Genomic DNA, 22,030 nt, shown 5'->3' on the forward strand with positions numbered 1-22,030 from the left:
GAATACTCAGTTTAAGAAATTTATTAGGAGCAATTTTTTTTGAGACAGAGTCTTGCTCTGTTGCCCAGGCTGGAGTGCAGTGGCATGATCATAGCTCACTGGAGCCTTGAACTCCCACACTCAAGTAATCCTCCTGCCTCGGCCCTCCCAAGTGGCTGGGACTACAGGCATGTACCACCATGCTCTGCTAATTTTTAAACTTTTTTCATAGAGATAGGATTTTGCCCAGGCTGGAGGTTGGGTGTCTTAAACTACTGACTTCATGCAGTCCTTGCACCTTGGCCTTCCAAAGTGCTGGGATTACAGGTGTGAGCTACCAGGCCTAGCCAGGAGCTATTAAAAAATCAGCTTCCTGTTGTAGCAGCAGTTTACTTCCCTTTCCTTTATTGATGACACTATTTTAATTTACACATTGGAAAAAGCATATGATATAATTTGCTTTCAATATCTATTATCCCCATTTTCCTTAGTGACAGAAACCTGGGCAATGTGCCTAGTTAAAGCACCCTTTCCCAGGCTTCTTTATAGCTTGTGATCATTGAGTAAATTTTGGCAAACGAAATGTAAACAGATGCTTCAGATGGGATTTTCAGGAAGGCTCTTTAAAAGACAGAGAGCACACATTCTCTACTTTCTCTTTAGTTATTTTTGTCTTGCTGACTGTCACATGAATATAATGGCTGGAACATTAGCAGCCACCTTGGATGCTGAAGTGACCTGGAGGATGGAAGCCAAGAGAGATGAAGCAGGAAGACAGAAGGAGACTCATGACTTCATAGAGCTTTTAAACAAGCTCTGGACTGCTTGTTTCTTGCTTGAACAAACTGGCTCTGAACTGCCTGGCTTATGCCAGTGACTTCCCTGGTATAATAGAGCTGGGGCAAATTTTCTCAACTGTCAACAATAACTTAGTAATTACTTTCATAATCAGAAAAGTTGTGTGTGTGTGTTTTGAAAGTAGAAGACTGTAAATTCTTCTGGTAGACCACATCTATGATAGTAGTATCACTGGAAACAAAGAAATCTGGAGGTGAGAACCAATTTTACTGGAAAGAAAAGCAATGTGGTCTACTAGATGAGACCTCAGCCTTGGGAGCAAGGTGTCTTGGAATGTTTGCCCCAGTGCTGTCACTGGCCAGCTATTAAGTAACATGGATATGCTTGTTTCTTCAACTGTAAAATGAATCGTCATCATTCACCTGATACATCAATCACCTGATATGATCACCCACAAAGTTGCGCTGTGCCAACTCTGTGAAGGCACTTTGCTAGTTCTTGGGACTGATAACCCTTAATCTGTATCTTACTTGTAGTGCTCATTGCTTGTTATTATATGGGATGGATATAAATATACATTTATAAATAAATATGTCCATCTATATATACAATGATAGATTAATAAACACAGTGCTGGTGTGTTCATTTACAGCTCAGAGAAATAAATTCAATTTTTTAGTGGCAAACATACCATATAGATTAAAGGAACAAACCCAGTTTCCTTTGACAGACCTGCTTTCCAAACTTTGTGGCCATAAGATGCTTTGCAGTTGAAACATATATCCCAGGGAGATTAAATAAATTCTTGTAGTTAGCAGTTGGAGAGCTTATTGCTTCTTTTCTGTGTACACTGAAGAAAGGAATATTTTATTATGAGAATCACAAACTGTATAAGTTTAAGCTGAAATAAGGCTCTTGGCCTACTAACTATTTCTCTAACTTTGCTCTTTGTTCTGTGTGATCTTCTGGTCCTCAGAAAATAATAATCTCTCACCCATTTTTTTTAAATCTTTCAGAGAAGAGTAACTGCTAGCTCAATACCTTGAATTCTTAATCTGTGGTTGGTTGAATCTAAGGATGCAGAATCCATGGATAAAGAGGGCTACTGTACTTTCATATTCACATTAACTCATTTAATTTTCACAACAGCCTTTGAGGAAGTTACTATTATTAACTCTTCTCTACAGATAACAAAAAATTAAGCAACTTGCTCATGAATCAAACCAGGCCTACTTTCAGAGTTCTGTACTTTCATCGGCTGCACAATTTTGCCTCTTGATTGAAATATTATATCAAAAAGATAACAGTTTCCTTTGAAATTCCCAGAAGAACCTTCAGAACTCAAATAGTTGGTCTCTTCCTCCTAATACCAGAGAGCAGCATGGTAAGGGACGGAGTGTTTGTGTCCCCTCCAAATTCCTATGTGGAAGCCCTAACCTGCAGTGGGCTTTAGAGAGGTGATTAGGCTTAGATAAGGTCATCAGAGAGCAGCCCTCCTGATGGGACTAGTGGCCTTAATAAACGAGGAAGAGTGATCTTTCTTCCTCATGCTCCCAGGAAACGCCATGTGAGGCCATGGGGAGGGAGAAGGCAGCCTTCCGCAAGCCAGGAAGAGAGCCCTCACCAGGAACCAAGTGACTTCCCAGCCTCTAGACTGTGATAAATGAATTTCCGTTGTTTAAGCGATCCAGTCTATGATATTTTATTATAGCAGCCTGAGCTGGCTAAAACAAACACCCTGCTGCAGAGAAGCCTCTACTCCTAGGGAAGGTGAGCTGTGATGAGCATGCATTCTCCTCTAGGGTCATGGCCTTGTTCCTGGGTTCCATTATTGAGAACCCAGACCTCATCATAATGAACTCAAAGGAGTATTCAAAATTTTTCTGTAGTATCACGTCATTAGATGACATACTGTTTTAATAAAGGCTTTGCAATCTTTCAATAAAGGCTTATGTTTACATTTGTTCTTAACTATTTGACTCATAGTTGATACCGTGGAAACCATTGATAATCAAATTTAAAAGTAAATATGTCCCTTAACGTTTTCGTTAAAATGCTTCTCCTTATGTGTTTGTTTGATTTTCTCTGCACTGAATGTTCCAGTTTTTGTTGAAGGAAACCATGTATTTACAATTATTTCTTTGGCTACCATAATCTTTCCTATGGGGGACTGAATTAAACCCAGGGTGTAGAAGTTGCATATACATAACTTTTTCACTCATTATTAGCAAGAACTCTGACAGACCTGATTATTCACAAATTGAGTTGTGAACAAAGGCTAATTTTTCTGCTTTAAGGTTGAAATAACTAATTGCTGATCCTACCTTATTTGCCTAAACATGTGGCTAGGTAACCATGACCACAATTGATTTAGGTTCCTTGTTTCTTGTCTAAATTGGGGCTGTGGGAGTTCTTTGTATTCTTTTGTCCAGATTGTCCAAAATTATCCACTGAAATATGTGTGGGCTTCCGTAGATGCTAGTGAGGCAGATGTAGAGTATGTGGGATGGGGGAGGGGGAGTGTAAGCATTAACATTGTTGGAGAGCTCCTTTGGTTCTTTAGAGAATGCTTGTTTTGGTTTCAAGGATGAACGTTTGATTAGTTGCGTCTCATAAATATGGAGTAGAACTTGAGACCCTTGAGTCCATTTCCTAATTATTCATTTCTACAGCATTATATTACTGTTAGAAAAAGTCATTTTAGTTGAATGGCAATATTTCTCATTTGTAAACTAGAACATTAATTTGGATCAGACAGGTGGGGACAATGTTGCACAATGAAGATTGTCCCATCCAAATAATTGAGAAACACTGATTGGTAAATAAAATAACCTTAGGCATTAGGCTTGTCTCTTTCTTTTCTTTTTTGAGACAGAGTTTTGCTCTTGTTGCCCAGGCTGGAGTGCAATGGCATAATCTTGGCTCACTGCAATCTCCACCTCCTGGGTTCAAGCGATTCTCCTGCCTCAGCCTCCCAAGTAGCTGGGATTACAGGTGTGTGCCACCATGCCAGGCTAATTTTTTGTATTTAGTAGAGATGGGGTTTCACCATGTTCGTCAAGCTGGTCTTGAACTCCTTATCTCAGGTGATCCACCCACTGTGGCCTCCCAAAGTGCTGGGATTACAGGCGTGAGCCACCGTGCTGGGCCAGTCTTTTCTCTTTCTAAAAGGGAAGATATAATAAAAATGTTGAACTTATTGCCACCCTTTGGACTCCTTCTTCTAACTTTTGAATTAAAACGGCTGATGAGCCTCAGAATTTGCTGCAACTTTGTACCATTAAGATACTAATACTATATGGATCTACCCATTTAGAACCTCTCAATTGAGATGTGTCATTTAGACAAGAATCAACTTATTCTTCTAGTAAGTTAGTCAATATTTCCCAAGTTCCTGTTATTTTTTTCTAGAACTATTCTAGGTTTTGGTGACATTTGGTTTATACATCATGGCAGATCTATACCCTTATCTTGCTGTCTGACTACTTCTGCTTCCCATAATTGTTGGGTTGCTGCAGGAGCAGTCCTTCATGTTGCTTGAAGGAAGAACCCAACAGCATCTTGCTTCATGTCCATGCCATGTGCCTCTTGTCCTCAGATTTCCCTGTTGCCACTAAAACACTGTGGGACCTGTTCAGTGCTCACATATGCAACCTGGTAGTTCCAAGGAGTTAACATCCCATATGGCCAAACATTGACCAATGAGAAAAGGGAGTTGGTGGGTAAAGTTTTTCTTCTTCCTACTCCTAGATTGGCTGTTCAGAGACTCAGTAGTTTTATACCTTCTCTCTGAAGACATTCTGCAATTCTGCAAATCTGAACAATCATTTTATAAGGAAGCTGTGGCCAGCTCGGTGCCTCTCTCTCTCTCTCTCTCTTTTTGTAGACAGAGTCTTACTTTGTTGCCAATGCTGGAGTGCAATGTTGCGATCGTGGCTCACTGCAACCTCTGCCTCCTGGGTTCAAGTGATTCTTGTGCTTCAGTCTCCAAGTAGCTGGGATTACAGACACGTGCCACCATACCTGACTAATATTTGTATTTTTTTTAGTAGAGATGGGCTTTTGCCATGTTGGCCAGGCTGGTGTTGAACTCCTGACCTCGCCTCCCAAAGTGCTGGGATTACAGGCATGAGCCACTGCGCCCAGCCTCAGTGCCACTCTTACGCTTGCTCTCTCTTCTTTCCTGCTTTGCTTCTGGATCCTCGGAATTGCACTTCCCAAAAAGGTGTTATCACATAAGATTTTGCCTCCGGACCTATTTTCTGGGGAGTCTGGTCTCATTCTGCTCTGGAAGACATAACTATTTGGTGGGATGACAATGTAAATCACAATGATATTGTAAAGTGATGAGTATGAGTTGTATACAGGAGCTGGGACTGCACATGTGGAACAATTAATTCTAGTTGGTGGAGAATAGGAGAATAAGGGAAGTAAGTATTCCCAGAAAGAGGTGCTTTCTGAGTTGAGGCTTGCACATGACTAGGGGTTCATTAGGTGTCTGAAGCAGAGACGGATTCTCCAAGTGGAGGGAACCATGTAAGGTCCTCCAAGACAGCTAGAAACATTTGTTGTGTTTTGAGCACATGGTTTAATGGCAGATGGTGGGAGATATAGCTGGATGGTAGTCAGGACCAGGTCATAAGTGGTCTAGAATACCACAGTAGACAGATCAGTTTAGTGGATTCATGGGGGGACAGAAGCCAGATCACAGTTAGTTGAAGTATAGATGAGAGATGATAATGGCAGTTAGTGAGTCCAGACTAGTTTTTCAGGAAGCATAGCCGGGAAGAAATGGAAAGGAGCTAGAGAGGGGCATAAGATGTATCACAGAGTCCTAACAGGAAACAGATGGCTTACGCAAAAGTTCAACTGAATAGAGTTTAATGAAGAAATTTTTATGGAGGTATGGACCAATTTAAGGGAACCAACAACAGAAGCATGAAGAGCTAGTAGCAACTGGTTAGCACTTGTAAGTCTGACCCTTCCTCAAGTGGAGGAAATGGTGTTCTGGAAGCTCAGTGGCTGTGGAAGGCAGAAAGGAGATAGAGAATTCTCTCTAATCTCCTGCTGATGCCTCCCATCTGATGAACACCCAGAATCCAAGGGCAAAGGGGTCTGAGTGATACAGTCCAGAAAGGTCAACCTCTCCAGGCCTGCCTTGGAGAATGGATCTGGAGAGCAAATGGTGAGCCACCAACATGCAGGATCAGTGGAGATGCTGTTTTATTTTCTTAATAATGGGGGAAATGTTAATCATTTATTTGTTGAGGGTAGAGCCAGATGAGAGATAGGCATTACCAAAGCAAGAAAGAGGCAGAATAATTAATGGAATGAATGGAACACATTTAAGGAGAAGATGAGATTGGAAGAACAGGCAGAGATACTTGTTTTGGAAAGTAGGAAGGATCCATTAGTACTTGAGACCCACAGGAAGGAGGCATGCATGTCAGTCTGTGCATGCCCAAACACAGAAGATGGGAGACAATTTGAGGAAACTAATGCCTAGAGAGCTTTTATGTTCTTGTCAAGGTAGAATGCAAGGTTATTTGTTGAGAGCGAAGGGACTGAGCTTGAAAAAATTTTAGATTTGTCATGAGGAGAGTGGGAAGGTGAACTGACTAGGGAAGGTGTCCATAAAGACTGCAGAAAGTGGATGGGGATCCAGCTGAGATAGGAAGTGCTGAAGTACTAAAAGCAAGTAATAAAAGAGGGAACTGCCTCTAATGTATGTTAGTAAGTGAATTGCTAAGGTTAGTAACTGTAATATAGCAAAGACAGAATTGTGCTTGTGCTATTTTTGGCACTTGGCTTTGCCTCACCCATAATGTTTGATGTCAGAAACCTGGAATCTCAGATTTGTCTCAATACCATATTTCCTCAATTCTAAGGCACCATTTATTCTAAAATATACCAGAGTTTTATTACCTTTTTTGGTAAGTGAGAGAAATTGCCACCAACCAATTTTTTTCCAACTGACAATAGTATAAGTGTATCCACTTAATTTTGTATAATTTCTTCTTTAATATTTCTGTCAAAGACCAAGTCTGTGCCTTCGCCTGGAATATCTAGCAAGCTTGTCCAGCCTGCCTTATTTTGCTGTTGTTCTGTTTTGTTTTGTTGTAGGCTTTTAGCAGCCTGAAACCATGATTTTCAGTTTCTGTCTTTAGTGATAAGTGGAAAAGAGGGATGAGAAAGGGGCTTTAGTGGCCCAACCAGAAACAGAAACTAAGAACCCATGATTGTATTCTCTCCCTTGGATACCCCTGGGAGTCTCATGAGTTACTTCTGTCCATGGGAAGTTTGTGAGATTGGGTGACATGTTTCTTTTCTAAACCTGTGCTTGGGATCCTAGCTCGCATTGGCTTGACCTGATACTACCTCTGTCTTGCCTTCCATATTAGTATCCCCCAATTTTCTTCTTTTATTACTCTACACCCTGTTTTGCATTCTGTCCACATTATGGCTTTACCCATGTCAAGTCTTTTGTGAACTCATGCTCTGGCTCAGTTGGGTTTAGGCATCTGCCAATTAAGGTACTTAATCCATTAGTTTTAACAACATCCCATAAGTTAAGGCTGGACTGGTGTCTCACATTTCCTGTTGATTTTGTTTGTTAGGTTTTAATTTATATTTCCCTACTGTGAATAATTTGAGCTCTTTTTATAAATACCCCTAAGAGCTTCTTTGTTCTACTAGGTTACACTTATGATTCTGTCACCTGTAGCTAACCTCTGTCTCTTTGGAGTTATTCAGAAGTGTTTGATAGTATCTGAGTGACAGTCCTTCAAGATGCATGAAGTGGTTGTATGTTAGCTTTTAAACTTAATGTGGTCTTTTCTTGGGGAGTTGGCAACTTCTGTCCTGTTAATTATATTACCTCTTGTGGCAGAGGTAATTTTTGTACACACTAACTTTTGGTCTCTTTGCTGCATCATTGTGCAATCTTTATTCAGTTGCTATAAACAGAAAGTTAAAGATAAATCCAACTCTTGTGATACAGGTAACCAAAGTGATAACAAAATGAGTGTATAGTTGGCCTATTAAATTTGCATAGACATGGGCTCTGACACTTATTCTGCAAAGCTAGTGACAAGTTTCTTTTGATGTCATTTCAAAAGTCTTCAAATCTGCACTTCAGAATTGAGGAAATGTGTCAGTACCTGCCTCACAGTGTTGCCACAAGGATCAAATCAGAAAATATACAGTTACAGTCATTATTTTCTGGTGTCTAGTATAGTTTATGACCTGAAATACAATAATTGAGTAAGAGTTTTCCTGGCACTGAAGCCTAAATATTACCAGGTGTATTTATTCCTATAGCCTTACAAGATAAAGAGGTGTAAGACATTACAATCTTATTACAGACAGACAAGGAAATTGAGGTTCAGAGGTACTGAGTGCCCTTCCTAAGGCACACAGTTGGAAAAATGATGGTGCTGGGATGAGAATCAAGTTCTTGCCTCAGACTCCTTCTTAGACTATAAATAATCTACCTGCTTGAAGTTTCTGCAGTGAATCATGGAGAAGGGTCTGAGAGCACTGAGAAAATGTTCCATTATTTTTCCCACAAAGGAAAGATATCCATAGGTACTGGTGAAAAGACTAAGGCAAATAGGCTTCATAGTTCCCAACCAGTGTGCCTTATATTTTTTCTTAATTTATTCCTAGTTGCAGAGATGTGTATTATATTTTGTAAACAGATAAATGTTTAATTTTCTTACTGGAAGTGTATTAGTCTGTTCTCATGTTGCTATGAAGAAATACCTGAAACTGGGTAATTTTTAAAGGAAAGAGGTTTAATTGATTGACAGTTCCGCATGGCTGGGGAGGCCTCAGGAAACTTACAGTCATGGCTGGGGAGGTCTCCTCTTCACAGGGTGGCAGGAGAGAGAATGACTACAAGCAGTGGAAATGCCAGATGCTTATAAAACCATCAGACCTCATGAGACTCACTCACTATCACAAGAGCATGGGGAAACTGCTCCCATGATTTAGTTATCTCCACTGGTCCCACCCTTGACAGGTGGAAATTATGGGGATTACAATTAAAGGTGAAATTTGGGGACACAGAGCCAAACCATGTGAGGAAGTGACCATGACATATTAATATATAACTTTTAAAAATATTAATAAAGATAATGCCATAGAAAAGCCATCCTTATCCATATTTTCTAATTTTCTCAAGTAAATATTAATACTTATTACTTGTAAAATATAAACTTGATATGATAAATGGTATCTTAATTTTTTAAATAAATGTGCTTAGAAAAATGATTGACATCCTAACAGTGGTTATTTTTGGTTGATGATATTATGATAGGTTTTTTTGTGCTTCCCTATTTTCTAAACTCTTCATACAGAATATGTATTGCTTTGTAATCAGAAAACAAAATATCAAATATTGTTTTAAAACTGACATAGGAAAACAGACAAAGCTGAGGAATTAGAAGAAATGTGGTAGAAAGTAAAGATATTTTGGAACAGATAACTTGTGAAGAATTATTTTTAAATTTACTTTGAGGTTATTGATTCCCCAGGAGACAGGGTGGTGTTATGGTATTGAGAGTACAGGGAGAGGTATGATATGGGGAGAGACATGATATTGAGAGGTACAGGGAGAGATTGGGTGAAAGGGGATATTGCTAACTAAATTCTGCTTTCTGTGATATACAGGGAGGAATAGTGAGGCATCAGCTTTTATTTTGATTTATGTTTATGAAGTTTTTAGATTTAACATTAGCTCTTAGGATCCAGCAAGGGAACTATAATGGTCATGAGGACAGGCTTTGGAGTTAGGCACTTAGGTTCTATTCCCAGAACCCCTATAAATCAGCTGTATGATACTGGGAGGTTACTTAAATCTTTGTTGGTTTCCTTATCTTTAAAAACTCTGCCAGGCCGGGCGCGGTGGCTCAAGCCTGTAATCCCAGCACTTTGGGAGGCCGAGATGGGCGGATCACGAGGTCAGGAGATCGAGACCATCCTGGCGAACACAGTGAAACCCCGTCTCTACTAAGAAATACAAAAAATAGCCGGGCGAGATGGCGGGCGCCTGTAGTCCCAGCTACTCGGGAGGCTGAGGCCGGAGAATGGCGTGAACCCGGGAGGCGGAGCTTGCAGTGAGCTGAGATCCGGCCACTGCACTCCAGCCTGGGCTACAGAGCGAGACTCCGTCTCAAAAAAAAAAAATAAATAAAAAAAAAAATAAAAACTCTGCCTTATAAGGTGGTGGGCAGCACTAAGATATTGGGAACTTAGCACAATGACTGATATGTATCAATAATGAGTGGCAGCTATCATCACCACCACATTCATCAACCTTGACTGAGATTTGAGGCATACATAAATATGAGTTGGCATTATAGAATGATTGCCTATCTCAAGTATCTGTTAGCACCTATAGTTGCAGTGCCAGCAACCTGACTCACACAGTTTAAACTTGAAAACACAGAACTTATGCAGGGCAGTTCTGAGGACCCCAGGCCCTAGAGTGCCTTAACCTTATGCATGATGGTTGTACTAGATGCTCTGCATTTTTAGAGAATCTAATATTTATGACATTTTGGTGGTGGTATATGTTGATTGTCTTTTCTCTGGAGCATTAGTCAGATTTTCCTTGTTCTTTGTATATCCAAGTGAGTTTTGATTATATTCTGGATATTTTTAATATTTGTTGTAAATCTCTAGATCCTTGTAAAATCCTCTGTAGACGTTTGGTTGGTTTGTTTTAGCAGGCAGTTGACCTGGTTAGGTTCAGACCGCATGTTTTTTCTCACCTTTTGTGTGTGGTGGTTCCTTCCAGTGTCTATTCAGTTTTCAAAGCTTTGGCTATTTTTATCTTTTGTGTGTGTGGAGAGGGCAATTGAGGGGTAGGATCATCTGCCCCTTGCTCAATACTCAGGGTTTAGTTCAGATAGTGGTTTATGTTGTGGTTCAGCTCTCCATGCTTTCGCTATACTTCTTTGAGTATATTCCATATTTGCACAGTTTGAAGGTGAGCCTGGCACTGTCACTTCATAGACTGAACCAGAGGTTTCTCTTCTCCATTACTCTCTGAATATTTTCTCAGGACTGCTTTTTATATTTCCTCTGGCCAGAAAGATGGATTATTGTATAGTTTTAGCTTGCATGTTTTTGTGCAATTCCACTTGACTGGGATGAAGTGACAAGACAAAGAAGGAAGAAAAAAAATAATAAGGATTTTCTCCTAAACCCTTTGCACAGCTGAAGTCCCTGTTCTAGTTATTTTATGTAGAGAGAGGTTTTCTCTTGGGGTATTAGGTGTTTGCATTGTTGTGGTGGCATCGGTGCTGCTCCAAACTGGTGCTGGCCTTGGGGAAAGACTGGAAGAGAAAAAGAACATTAACATAAAAAAGCACATGGATCTGCCTCTCACTTTCTGATCCCATTTCCCCTCTCCCAATACTCCAACCACAGGGATCTTTTTTCTTGTTCCTCTGGCCAGAAAAATGGGCCTCTCTTGTAGTTTTTGGCATTCTGCACCCACTGTGCAATTCTCTGATTTGGCCCACCTTCAGCTCAAGGAGAAAAAGGAAAGAAAAGAAGCCAGGTAACTCCCTACCATTGTATTAGCTGTTAGAAAGTTCTCACTTTCTTCTCCAGACTACCTGCTATTATTTATTTTGCAGAATCTTGCTTTTATATTTTGGGCAAAAGGGGAACAAGAAACTATAGTGGACTTTCTTCATCTTGGTTAGCACCACTGTGAATAGTTTATTGTGACTGTCCAGATAGCATGTCCATATTAGGGCCTGGCCAGGGATTGGCCCACTCAGAACTGCAAAGTGTAATGAGAGCAGGGGACATGCTGTTACCTAAAGGAATAGGAAGCCATGCCAGGCAGACAGAACAGCAGGTGTCTAATGTTTATGGTTAAGAAGAAAACCTTTTAATAGATGTTTTAAGGTTAATTTTAGAAAGTATAGTTATGACAGAGGTATTATTAGGGTTATATTATTTTTTTTAAAAAAGTTATTGATTTTAAGATATTCTTACAGGGTCAGTTGAATGCAAAAGAACTTAACTCACTTATTTTTATTTATCTCACAATTTGCAAACAAAAACATAATTTTGGATGTCTTAATGTTCAAAGCCACTTATCACCTATGCTATTTCTGTACAAAGTAAAGCTCAATTTCAAGTGGCAGCATTGGCAAGAATTAGCTTTTACGTTTAAATTGAATTTTTATAATTTTCTTTCTGTCTGAGATCTGCCAGCGGCTTAGCTAAATTCAGATGTGGAGTTGCCCCTTCTGAAGCCAAATTTTGAAATCAGCAAAGTGTGCTGTTTGTGCTCCATCATCTTTTTGTTCTGTTTTCTCTCATTTGACTATTCCCACTTTTCTTTATCCACTCTGTAGCAGAATCCTTCTTGTATCTGCTCATTTCAAAAGTACTTAAGTGTTGAATTTTCCCTTCATATTCCCTTCTTCAGAACTTATCTGACCTGTGTCTTACTTATGACCTTGACTTTAAAGCCTTGCTAGGTGAATGCCACCCATCAGAGAAAGTGATTTAGACTGAGGAGCTAATGAATGTTATGGAATAATCCTTCAGTGGTATCCTTTGAATTTTCTCATGTCCCACCAGATATCTTATCCTAAAGTAAGGAGAAATATGAATTTTTTAAATGTCTTGGCAAAAAAATTACCTGAATTGAAGGAAATAAATATATTTTAACTGTAGAAAATTTTGAAAATACATAATTATATAGAATAAAAATAGTCACATCACTCAGTTAACTACTGTCAATCTTTTAGTATATATACTTATAGCCTTTTTTGCATGTATCCAACACACACACACACACACACACACTCTCTCACTCTACAGGAGTTCAGATATATTGCTTTATAACCTGTGTTTTATACTTAAATATGTCAGAAATAATTTTGTTATTAAATATACCTTTTTCATATTATTTTAAAATGGACTATATAAAACTTATTATGTGTGTATACCCTAATTTATTAACCAGTCTCTTATTGTTGCACAATTTTTTTAAAGTTTTCACTATTTTAAATAATGCTATGATACAAACGTGGCTTCCTTGGATTACATGCCTAGAAGTGGAATTGATGTATCATGGGGTATATATAATATATTCTGAAATTTTGATGTAGTTTCTCTTGGTGCTTATTAAATAGTAAGTAGTTGCTCAAATCTTGCAAAAGCAAAGATGCCCTTTTAGTTTCAGCCTGATTAATTTAGAAGAATTTATAGCTTATATACAGGTAAGTTTTAACCATATATAATTAGACAAAACAAATGGGTTTCCAAGGATTTTCCTTTTCCCTTTTTGGAAAATTATACTTTCATATACCATTGTGATTTTAATTTGGGCTTGGAAAAAAAAAGAAAATTACTATTACCTAGTTACGTGAGGACCCTTCAAGAGGTAGAGGGAGGGATCTTCCCTCCCTTCTAAGAAATTTTAAATTTTACTTTATAAAGTGGTAACTATCTTTCTTGCTATTCTTATGTTTGGATGTTGTCATATAATAGAGACCAATACTACCTTTAGACCAGGCAAGAGGGGCCCCTGCCTTGGTCTCCACTGTAGAGGGTCCTCCTCTAACTGTGTCCCTCCTCTTGCTTTACAGTCTGTGGGCCAGGGAGCTGTGGCCACCTGCATTTCATGCCCCAACTTCTTTTTATCATACTCTGCTAACATGACCTTGAAATTACCTGCCTAAAAGGTCCAAGATTGCTTCCAGGGCCTTTGTGAGGTTTCCCAGGTCCATCCTCCTGATGTATTAATAGAGCATGCCATTGTGGCACGAACACTTACTAGAGTTGGATGTGCAGGTTGGGGTTGCCTCTTGTATGTGAGGCAGACCTCTCAGGGTGCAGGGTAGGTATTGAAGAGGAAGAGGCACATCAATTTATACTTCTGGCCTTGGTCCTGCAAATAGTAGGGGTGGACCTGAAAAAGAATCTGTTACACAGTGATTTGTTATACAGATTTCCACATGCTATTACAAGATGTAGGCAGAAAGAGCCTTCCAGGCAGAGAAAAAGTCACTTACGTGCTGGACTCTGGAGGCGAGGAATTGTAGAGCATATTTGATCCTGTAGCTTCAACATTTCATATATGAATAATGTTAAGAAATGAAGCTTCAAGCAGCAGATCGAGAATGAATTGAAAAAGGCTTTTTATGCAATGCAGGATTGTGGACTTTATCCTCAGGCCGATGGGAAGTCATTCTGGGGTATTGAGCAAAGATGACATAATGAGATCTTCCATTTAGAACTGGCTGTGGAGTGTAGTGGGTGTGGGCAAGAGCAGAAGCAAAGAGGCCTGTTAGACTGATGGTGGTGTTCATCTGGACAGCAGGAGATGAGATTGAGATAGGTCAGGAGCCATGAGGATGACCCTTGCCTACTATGTCGGACCGTACTGTGGACAAATTCACGTGGGTTAATGTCATGAAAATTATTTTGGAAAGCTTACAGAATTATGCAAATGTTGTTAATGTTTTTAATGACAATAGTAATGATCATATTATGGATAAAGGTTACATTCCAGCTAATCTAAATTCTAAGGTAAGCACGTGTGAAAATCAGCTGAAATGATGTGGGAAAGGATACCAGTGTAGGGTGTAACATCCGCTGAAGGCACCTTTGGGAGGGCAGGAAGATGGCTCTTCTAGTCTTTGGGGGCGGTGGTTCAAGCAGAAAGGACAGTGGCATTGAAGGTAGCTGGACTTGGGGTTTCAGTGTTGGGGATGTGTGCCCGAGGTGGATCTCATCTTTCATTATTTAAGCTGTTTACATAGGTCCATTTATGTTCCTGAATCTATAACCTCCCTAGTTGATTTTTTTTTCCAGAGGAAATAACTCTTCTCTTGTCATGAGGTGAAAGGGAAACTGAAAGGTTTACATTCTGTGAGCGTAAGTTCTCTGAAAAGGAATTTGGAGGAAAGAGTTTGTTTATTCCAGTGAAGAGTTTGCAAACCAGGGAGATGCAGCCTTTAATGAAAAGGAAGTTGAATTCCTGAGAACAAAGGAGGATTAGGGTTTTACAGCAAAACTCACTGCACGGGTTCCCCATCAGGTTCATTTGTGCAAATGAAGGATTGACACTCTCTTGTTTCTGATTGGGTGGTGCAGCTGAGTTCTGATGAGCGATACAACCAAGCCCTGATTGGCTGGGGCAGAGGAGCTTTGATTGGTTGGTTCCAAGCCTCAAATCAGAAGTCTCTGTCAGGTGTTTGTTTCCAATGGCCTTGTTGGGTGGTGGTTTCTAGCCATGGTTTATCTCGGCACTGACGATAAGAAATGGTTTGGCTTGATTGTAGAAAGGGAGGTTCTCTAACACTTTTACATCTTTCTGAGAACACAGAATGCGTGACTGCTTCTTCACGCAGCCATGGTTGCCTGGTTCTTTTTAAACTTTGACCACCTCAGATAGCCACAGGGAGTCCATTTTGTCTGTCAGCTGGGGGCATACTTTAACAATTCTCAAACAGATTTTCAACCAGTCTTTCTGTTTTTAGATAGATTTTTTTTTTCCACCTCTGATTTCTGAGGTTTTTCTGCAGCTCAAATCACCATCTCTGTTATCCTTGGCTTTCAGCTTTTGTGGCCTTGATAAGTCAATTAGAGCTCACCTATGCTTTTCATCTTCCAGAAATAATTGTTGCCACCTGCATCTATTGCCGTTTTCACTTCTCTTTGGTATTTTTAATCCTTTACTCTCTGCTCTCTTTAGAAACTCCATTCTTTTGCAGGTTGGCGAGGAGCAGAGATAAACATATATTTAATTCAATAAGTTTAAATGTAATTAGATAATAAAATGATGCATGTATTTAAAGACTGTCTTATACAATAACATATACTTTCAATCTGAGAAAACTGGTTTTAAAAATATTTTTCTCATTATCTTCGATGAGGGTTTTAGTTCATATTTCTAATATTAATATTATTGTAGCTTGTCTAGCTGCAGGTTTCTTGAGAAAATAGAAATGTTTCTTTCATTTATTCGTAGGTAGGTGTGTTTTAGAATATTCATTTTTTGAAAATTTCCTGAGAAGTATGTGATTACAGAACGTGGTTGGTTTCTCTTTACCAAGAACAGTGAAAATATGGAACATAGACCATAAGATGTGAAGCATAGCTTTTTCTTTCAAAGATTCAAAGGAACCTGAGGTTCAAAGAGTTAGTTGAGTCACTTAGTCTTAAATTTAGTAATGGCAGAGGTGAGGTTGGGATCTAGGTTTGTTGTTACCAGTTCATTACCTGTCCTTTTACAGGCAGGGATTGAGAGCCATAGAAAGAAAATAGTCTAAGCTGGATCTTTCTAAGAAAGAAACCTTATGTACTTTCATTAACACTAGAATGTAAGCCCCAGGAGAGCAGAGAATTGGATATTTTGTTCACTGCTATATCCCCAGAGTCTACACAGTGGCATGTGGGAGGTACTCAATAAACATAAAAAATTTCAAAAATGAATTGAGCACCTGTTTACAAAGATAGACATTGAACTCAGGTTTAAAATATGAACTTTTTCCAAAATAATTTCTAAAAAGAAATACAGTGGCCACAGTGAAAAGGATGTGTCACAAATAGATCAGATACATATTACTTAGCAGGTTTCCATGGTAGCATCATGTTCCTTTTATAAAAGAAAAACTTGAATATAAATATTGCTGCACAGTTCTGTGCTCATGTACTTAATAATGTAGGCTAAAGAAGCTCATATAAGTTGCATGTATTTCTGCATTAAGTATTCTTCTGCTTTTGGCCTTTCCACATAGTATAATGAGGCGTGCACACTCATTGCAATTGGAATTAATATAATAGTGCCACTGCAATCTCGTGCTGTCTCCCTTTTTTCCTCTTGCCATTTCGCTCTCTCAAATAAGTGTGCCAAGTGCTTTGCTGAGCACTTAAATTCGGAAGCCTTTCTCCCAGAGGAGTTGCGGTCTCATCAAATACAAGGTTACGCTGTTCTCAACATTTCACATTAAAAAATTCAAAGGGAAGGAATTTTACATGAACAAAATGAAATGAAGAAAATTAATTACATTTGCTTCTTTTTGTCCTTTCCATTTGTGTGTGTTCTAGGTACCAGCATTTTCTCTGCCTTGAAGATAGAGGCTTTCTACTGCCTCTGCTGCTTTTGATTCTTTACTAGAATTTGTGGTCATCTGCTGTATCTTGATAATTAACTGCGGTCAACTCTTAACTGCCTACAGAAGATAGACAGGGAGCATCAGGGAGCTGATTTTCTCATTGGCAATTTACTAATATGAGCAAATCTGAGTACAGAAGACCAGGAGACTACATTCAGTCACTCACCTATTCATCCACCCTAGGCTGATGTATTTCACTGCACACCTTTAGGCATAGTTTCTTCAGGCTTGATCTTGCTGCTTACCACATCCTATCAAACTAGCTGTTTTCGAAGGAACTGGTAAGTGCTAAAATAGTTACAAATCCTCCTATATTTCAGGGTCTTCTCCTCAAAGCCTTTTCTCACTGTTCCAGCTCACAGAGATTTCTTCTGACTTTGAAATCATAATAAAATAGGGTCACGTTTTGTATACTCTTACACACATACTCTACTGAATGCGATTCTAACATTTAAAGGTCCCTATTTTTCTAGAAAATTTGAGAGTTAAGGAATTTTATTGGAAATTTTGACGGGAGTTTTTACTTGGACACTGACTTGTGATGTCATTGTTCCACTTTGAGCCCTTACTCTTTATGCTTTCTTATAAAGTTTTGTGTGTGTGTTGTCTACTTCAACAAAATCATAAGCTTATTGAGTACAGGAACTATGTTTTACTTAAAATTTCTAGTTCAACCATTGTGGAAAACAGTGTGGTGATTCCTCAAGGATCTAGAACTAGAAATACCATTCGACCCAGCCATCCCATTACTGGGTATATACCCAAAGGATTATAAGTCATGCTGGTATAAAGACACATGCACACGTATGTTTATTGCGGCACTATTCACAATAGCAAAGACTTGGAATCAACCCAAATGTCCATCAGTGACAGACTGGATTAAGGAAATATGGCACATATACACCATGGAATACTATGCAGCCATAAAAAAGGATGAGTTCGTGTCCTTTGAGGGACATGGATGCAGCTGGAAACCATCATTCTCAGCAAACTATTGCAAGAACAGAAAACCAAATACCACATGTTCTCACTCATAGGTGGGAATTGAACAATGAGATCACTTGGACACAGGAAGGGGAACATCATACACCGGGTCCTATTGTGGGGAGGAGGTAGGGGGGAGGGATAGCATTAGGAGATATACCTAATGTAAATGACGAGTTAATGGGTGCAGCACACCAACATGGCACATGTATACACATGTAACAAACCTGCACATTGTGCACATGTACCCTAGAACTTAATGTATAATAATAAAAAAAAAATTTCTCCCATAGCCTTTAGGCCATTAGGCCATCATAATTATCTAATAATTAAGTGCTGGGAAATAAAGAATGATATAAATAAAAATGATATATTGCTATATGCATAAATCATATCTAATATGCAATATATGTTAATGTCAATATATAAAAAATATATGATCAATATGTCAACATATATACATATTATTTTATTTGTGAGATTTATTTGAAAAATTATCTAGTCTATATTTTAACTGTAAGTATTGTTATCAGAACTGGGAGGTGATTCCCTGGTATTTTCAGTAAGCACCATGTAGCTTTTGTAGTGTGGATGACTTTGGTGTTTGAGGGGGTACCATGACATCCAGTATTTACTTGGATGTATACTGAATTTTTGTGTTTTTGATGTAAGATAGCACAATTTGAATTTTTGTTATTCAAGGATTCACATCTGTACTTTGATTTGTGCATGTGCATGTTAGTGTGTGCAAGTTCGTGTCTGTGTGGTGTGCCATGATTTATATGGAAGAGTAGTTTTCCCTTAAGTGTTTTGTGATCAGGAGTAATTCCATGCTCTATTTCTTCTTGGAGTGTTTCCTGGTTTCCATATATTTACAATGCAAGGTTTATAGGGAATTTTACTGTTTGATTATTTGGGGCAGTGTCTCCACACCCCAGCATTCTGCGCTTTGCAGAATGTCTAAATAACTGCCATCCTTTGAGTTGGCATGGGCCCAGGCACTTCTTTCAGTTTATAATTTGGAGAGTGTGGCTTGTGAGCTGAGGTTCTGTTGTTTGGAGTGTGCTCTGACTCATATCAATGTGTTTGTTGATAAACTGTCAGAAGCCCTGAAGTGTAGGGAAAATTGTCAAGAATTTTCCGCTTGTCAAGAAAAACTGTGAAGCATGCTAAAATAGGTGGAAAAGATTACTGGATGTGCTTTTTAGTGCACCTTTCAGAATGATCAGTTTCTATAGCAGCCTGCACCTTTCATTATCTTTGGATTATTTTAGAATGCTGTGTTGTAGGTAACTGATAGTAATACAAATAGTTTTTGTCCATAGAAATGAAAATGTATTTTATCCTTTGAAATGCAATTGATTATTACCCTCTGGATATTTACCAGTTTTGCATCTCCCAATAAATTCATTTCACCTTCCTAATTGCCTGTTTTGGTGTGTCCTTCAAATTCTCCTTTGAATTGGTGATAACATCTTACTGACTGACTTGCTAAATAATGACAACATTTTTGACATGTATTAATTTTCTATTTGTATGAGAAATAATCTACTTTTTCTTTTAAATTATCCTTTAATACTAGAAAATTTCCATTTCCAAGGGACCAGCTTTAAGTGCTCAATGTTTATTTGCATCTATGGTTAGAGTTTTGGGGTGTTACCTATAAATCTGAAAGCATATGTGCTGTACTTCTCTTTGTTCAGTACCCTGAATGCCATTCAGAATATTTGGAAAATATACATTGTACCTTTAGCAATTTTACTGTACCACAGTGTTTGTTAGATCTTTCTATGGATTTAAGGATTGAGTTTAGAAGCAAATTTTTCTTTTTTTATTTGTTGCGAGCCCAAATGAAGTAGCCTATTAAATAATTTAAAATAAAACCCATTTGATTTGGGCTGCAATCTAAATCCCTGACCCCAAGGTCTGCCCTTTGCATGAAATAGGTTTGCATTTCAGTATTTTTAAATTATAAAGAAATAAATTAAAGCTTCCTGCTGAACTCCTAAGAGTTTGGTAACAATAGTAACAATAGCCTTTTAGAGTCCTTGAGTAATCTAGAGAAGGCAGATAGGATAAAGGAGTCTTAGGAAAATTAATTGGCACATGACATCCAACATTACAGCCAGAAAACATAATACCTTTTCCGTGTTCTGATTGCTATTCTCTGACTGCTGTTCTCAACTGGCAGGCTGAATAACAGAGGCAGCGATGGAGGAAAGTTTTTTGGAGCTTACCTGTTTTATTCAGAGACCTTGCTTTATTTGAAATTCATACGACTTCACAGTATCATTATTTTGCTAGGATGATAAGAAATCACCTAAACTTGATATACAAGGGCCAGAATCTTCTCAGTGGAACATGGAAATAAGACAGACTTTTATTTTATTTTATTTTATTTTGTTTGTTTTATTTTATTTTTGAGATAGAGTCTCGTTCTGTTGCCCAGACTGGAGTGCAGTGGTTCAATCTCGGCTCCCTGCAACCTCCGCCTCCAGCGTTCAAAGGATTCTCATGCCTCACCCTCCCGAGTAGCTGGGAAGCGCACACCACCACACCCGGCTAATTTTTGTACTTTTAGTAGAGACACAGTTTCACCATGTTGACCAGGCTGTTCTCAAACTCCTGACCTCAAGTGATCCGCCCACCTTGGCCTCCCAAAGTGCTGGGATTACAGGGCTGAGGCACAGCCCCTAGCCAAGACATGCATTCTAATACAAATAACAAGGAACAAGAGAAACAAGAAAGTCATTATGCAAATACATGGCAGGTCAAGGCTATTCTGCCATGGGAGGGTGTGGTAGGCTGAGTCAGACTTCTTCCTGCTGCCCCTGTCCTCCAAAAAATCCAAGTCCTGATCCCCAGAACCTGTAAATATTATTTTTATATGACAAAATAGGACTTTGAAGATTTAAAGTGAGAATCTTGAGAAAGTGAGTTTACTATGATGGGCCCTGAATGCTTTCACAAGAGGAGGAGAAGGCAATGGTACCACAGAGGCAGAGACAGGAGTGATGAAGCCACAAGGCAGTAAGTGCAGGCAGCCACCAGAACCTGGAAGGGCCAAGGAGTGGATTCTCCCCTGGAGCTGCCTAAGAGAGTACGGCCTGGCGATACCTTGGTCAGCCTTGTAATACAGCTTTTGAACTTCCAGCCTCCAGAACTGTGAGAGAATATATTTCTGTTGTTTTAAGTTGCTAAGTTTCTGCTAATTTATTACAGCTGTTATGGGAAATGAATACAGATTTTGGTACCTGGAAGGGAAGTGCTGTTGTAACAAACACCTACAAGTGGGAATGTGGCTTTAGAATTGGATAAACTGGGCAGAGGCTGGGAGAATTTTGAGGTGCATGCTAGTAAAGTCTAGATGGCCTTGAACAGATTGTTGGTAGAAATGTGGATTTTAGAGACTGCCCGTGAAGGCTCAGGAGGAAGTGAGAAGCGTGGCAGAAAATGTCTGTATCATCTTAAAGAATATGTAAATTGTCATAAGCAGAATATTTTTAAAAATATTAAAAGTGATACTAGTGAGGGCCCAGCAAGAAAAGAGGAATGTCTCATAAATAAATAAATAAATATTTATTCCAATATTTCCTCCAGGAAATTGGAGGAAAGGTGACCCCTTTAATATAGTGGCAGAAAGCTTAGCAAAATTGAGGTCCTATGTTTTTGTGGAAAGCAAAACTTAGAAGATGAGCTTGGATATTTAGCTGAGCAGATTTCCAAGCAAAGTGCTGAAGGAATGGCGTGGGTTCTTCTTGTTGCTTATAGTAATTATGAGAGAAGCAACATGCACTGAGGGAAGAACTGTTAAACAAAAGGGAACCCAGACTTGATGATTTGGGAAATCTCAGCTTATCTAGATTTCAAAAAATGTTAAAATTAGGAGAGTCATTGTTAGCAAAGTGTGCTGTGCAGAGAAGGTCAAGGGCAATGGCCTTCTCATTCCTGATTTCTCCATGGTGATGTGGCTTGATGTTTCTATTCTCACTTGTCATTGACACAGTGAGGGAGGCAAAACTGTGGATGCAGCAGAATAGCCACATGCAGGATATTGAATTGAATAAGTAAGGTACTGAACTGAAAATAATTTGGGGTAGATTTGGAATTTT

The 22,030-nt window shown here is 39.0% G+C and overlaps 1 protein-coding gene across 2 annotated transcripts in view; it reads left to right on the forward strand.

Moving 5' to 3' along the window:
• The window catches only part of KIAA1324L (KIAA1324 like), a 177,430-nt gene that overhangs the window by 59,891 nt on the left and 95,509 nt on the right, over window positions 1-22,030 (forward strand). Inside the window, exon 1 of one of the 2 annotated variants that reach the window (XM_025379491.1) lies at window positions 21,913-21,990. The exons of the other annotated variant lie outside the window; for it this stretch is intronic. The gene's annotated coding sequence lies outside the window, so the exon portion shown is untranslated. Of the gene's footprint in view, window positions 1-21,912; window positions 21,991-22,030 lie in introns of those variants that run through there. 2 annotated transcript variants of the gene reach the window in all.

Source organism: Theropithecus gelada, chromosome 3, assembly GCF_003255815.1.
Source record: "Theropithecus gelada isolate Dixy chromosome 3, Tgel_1.0, whole genome shotgun sequence".
In the NCBI taxonomy this organism is placed as follows: Eukaryota; Metazoa; Chordata; class Mammalia; order Primates; family Cercopithecidae; genus Theropithecus; species Theropithecus gelada.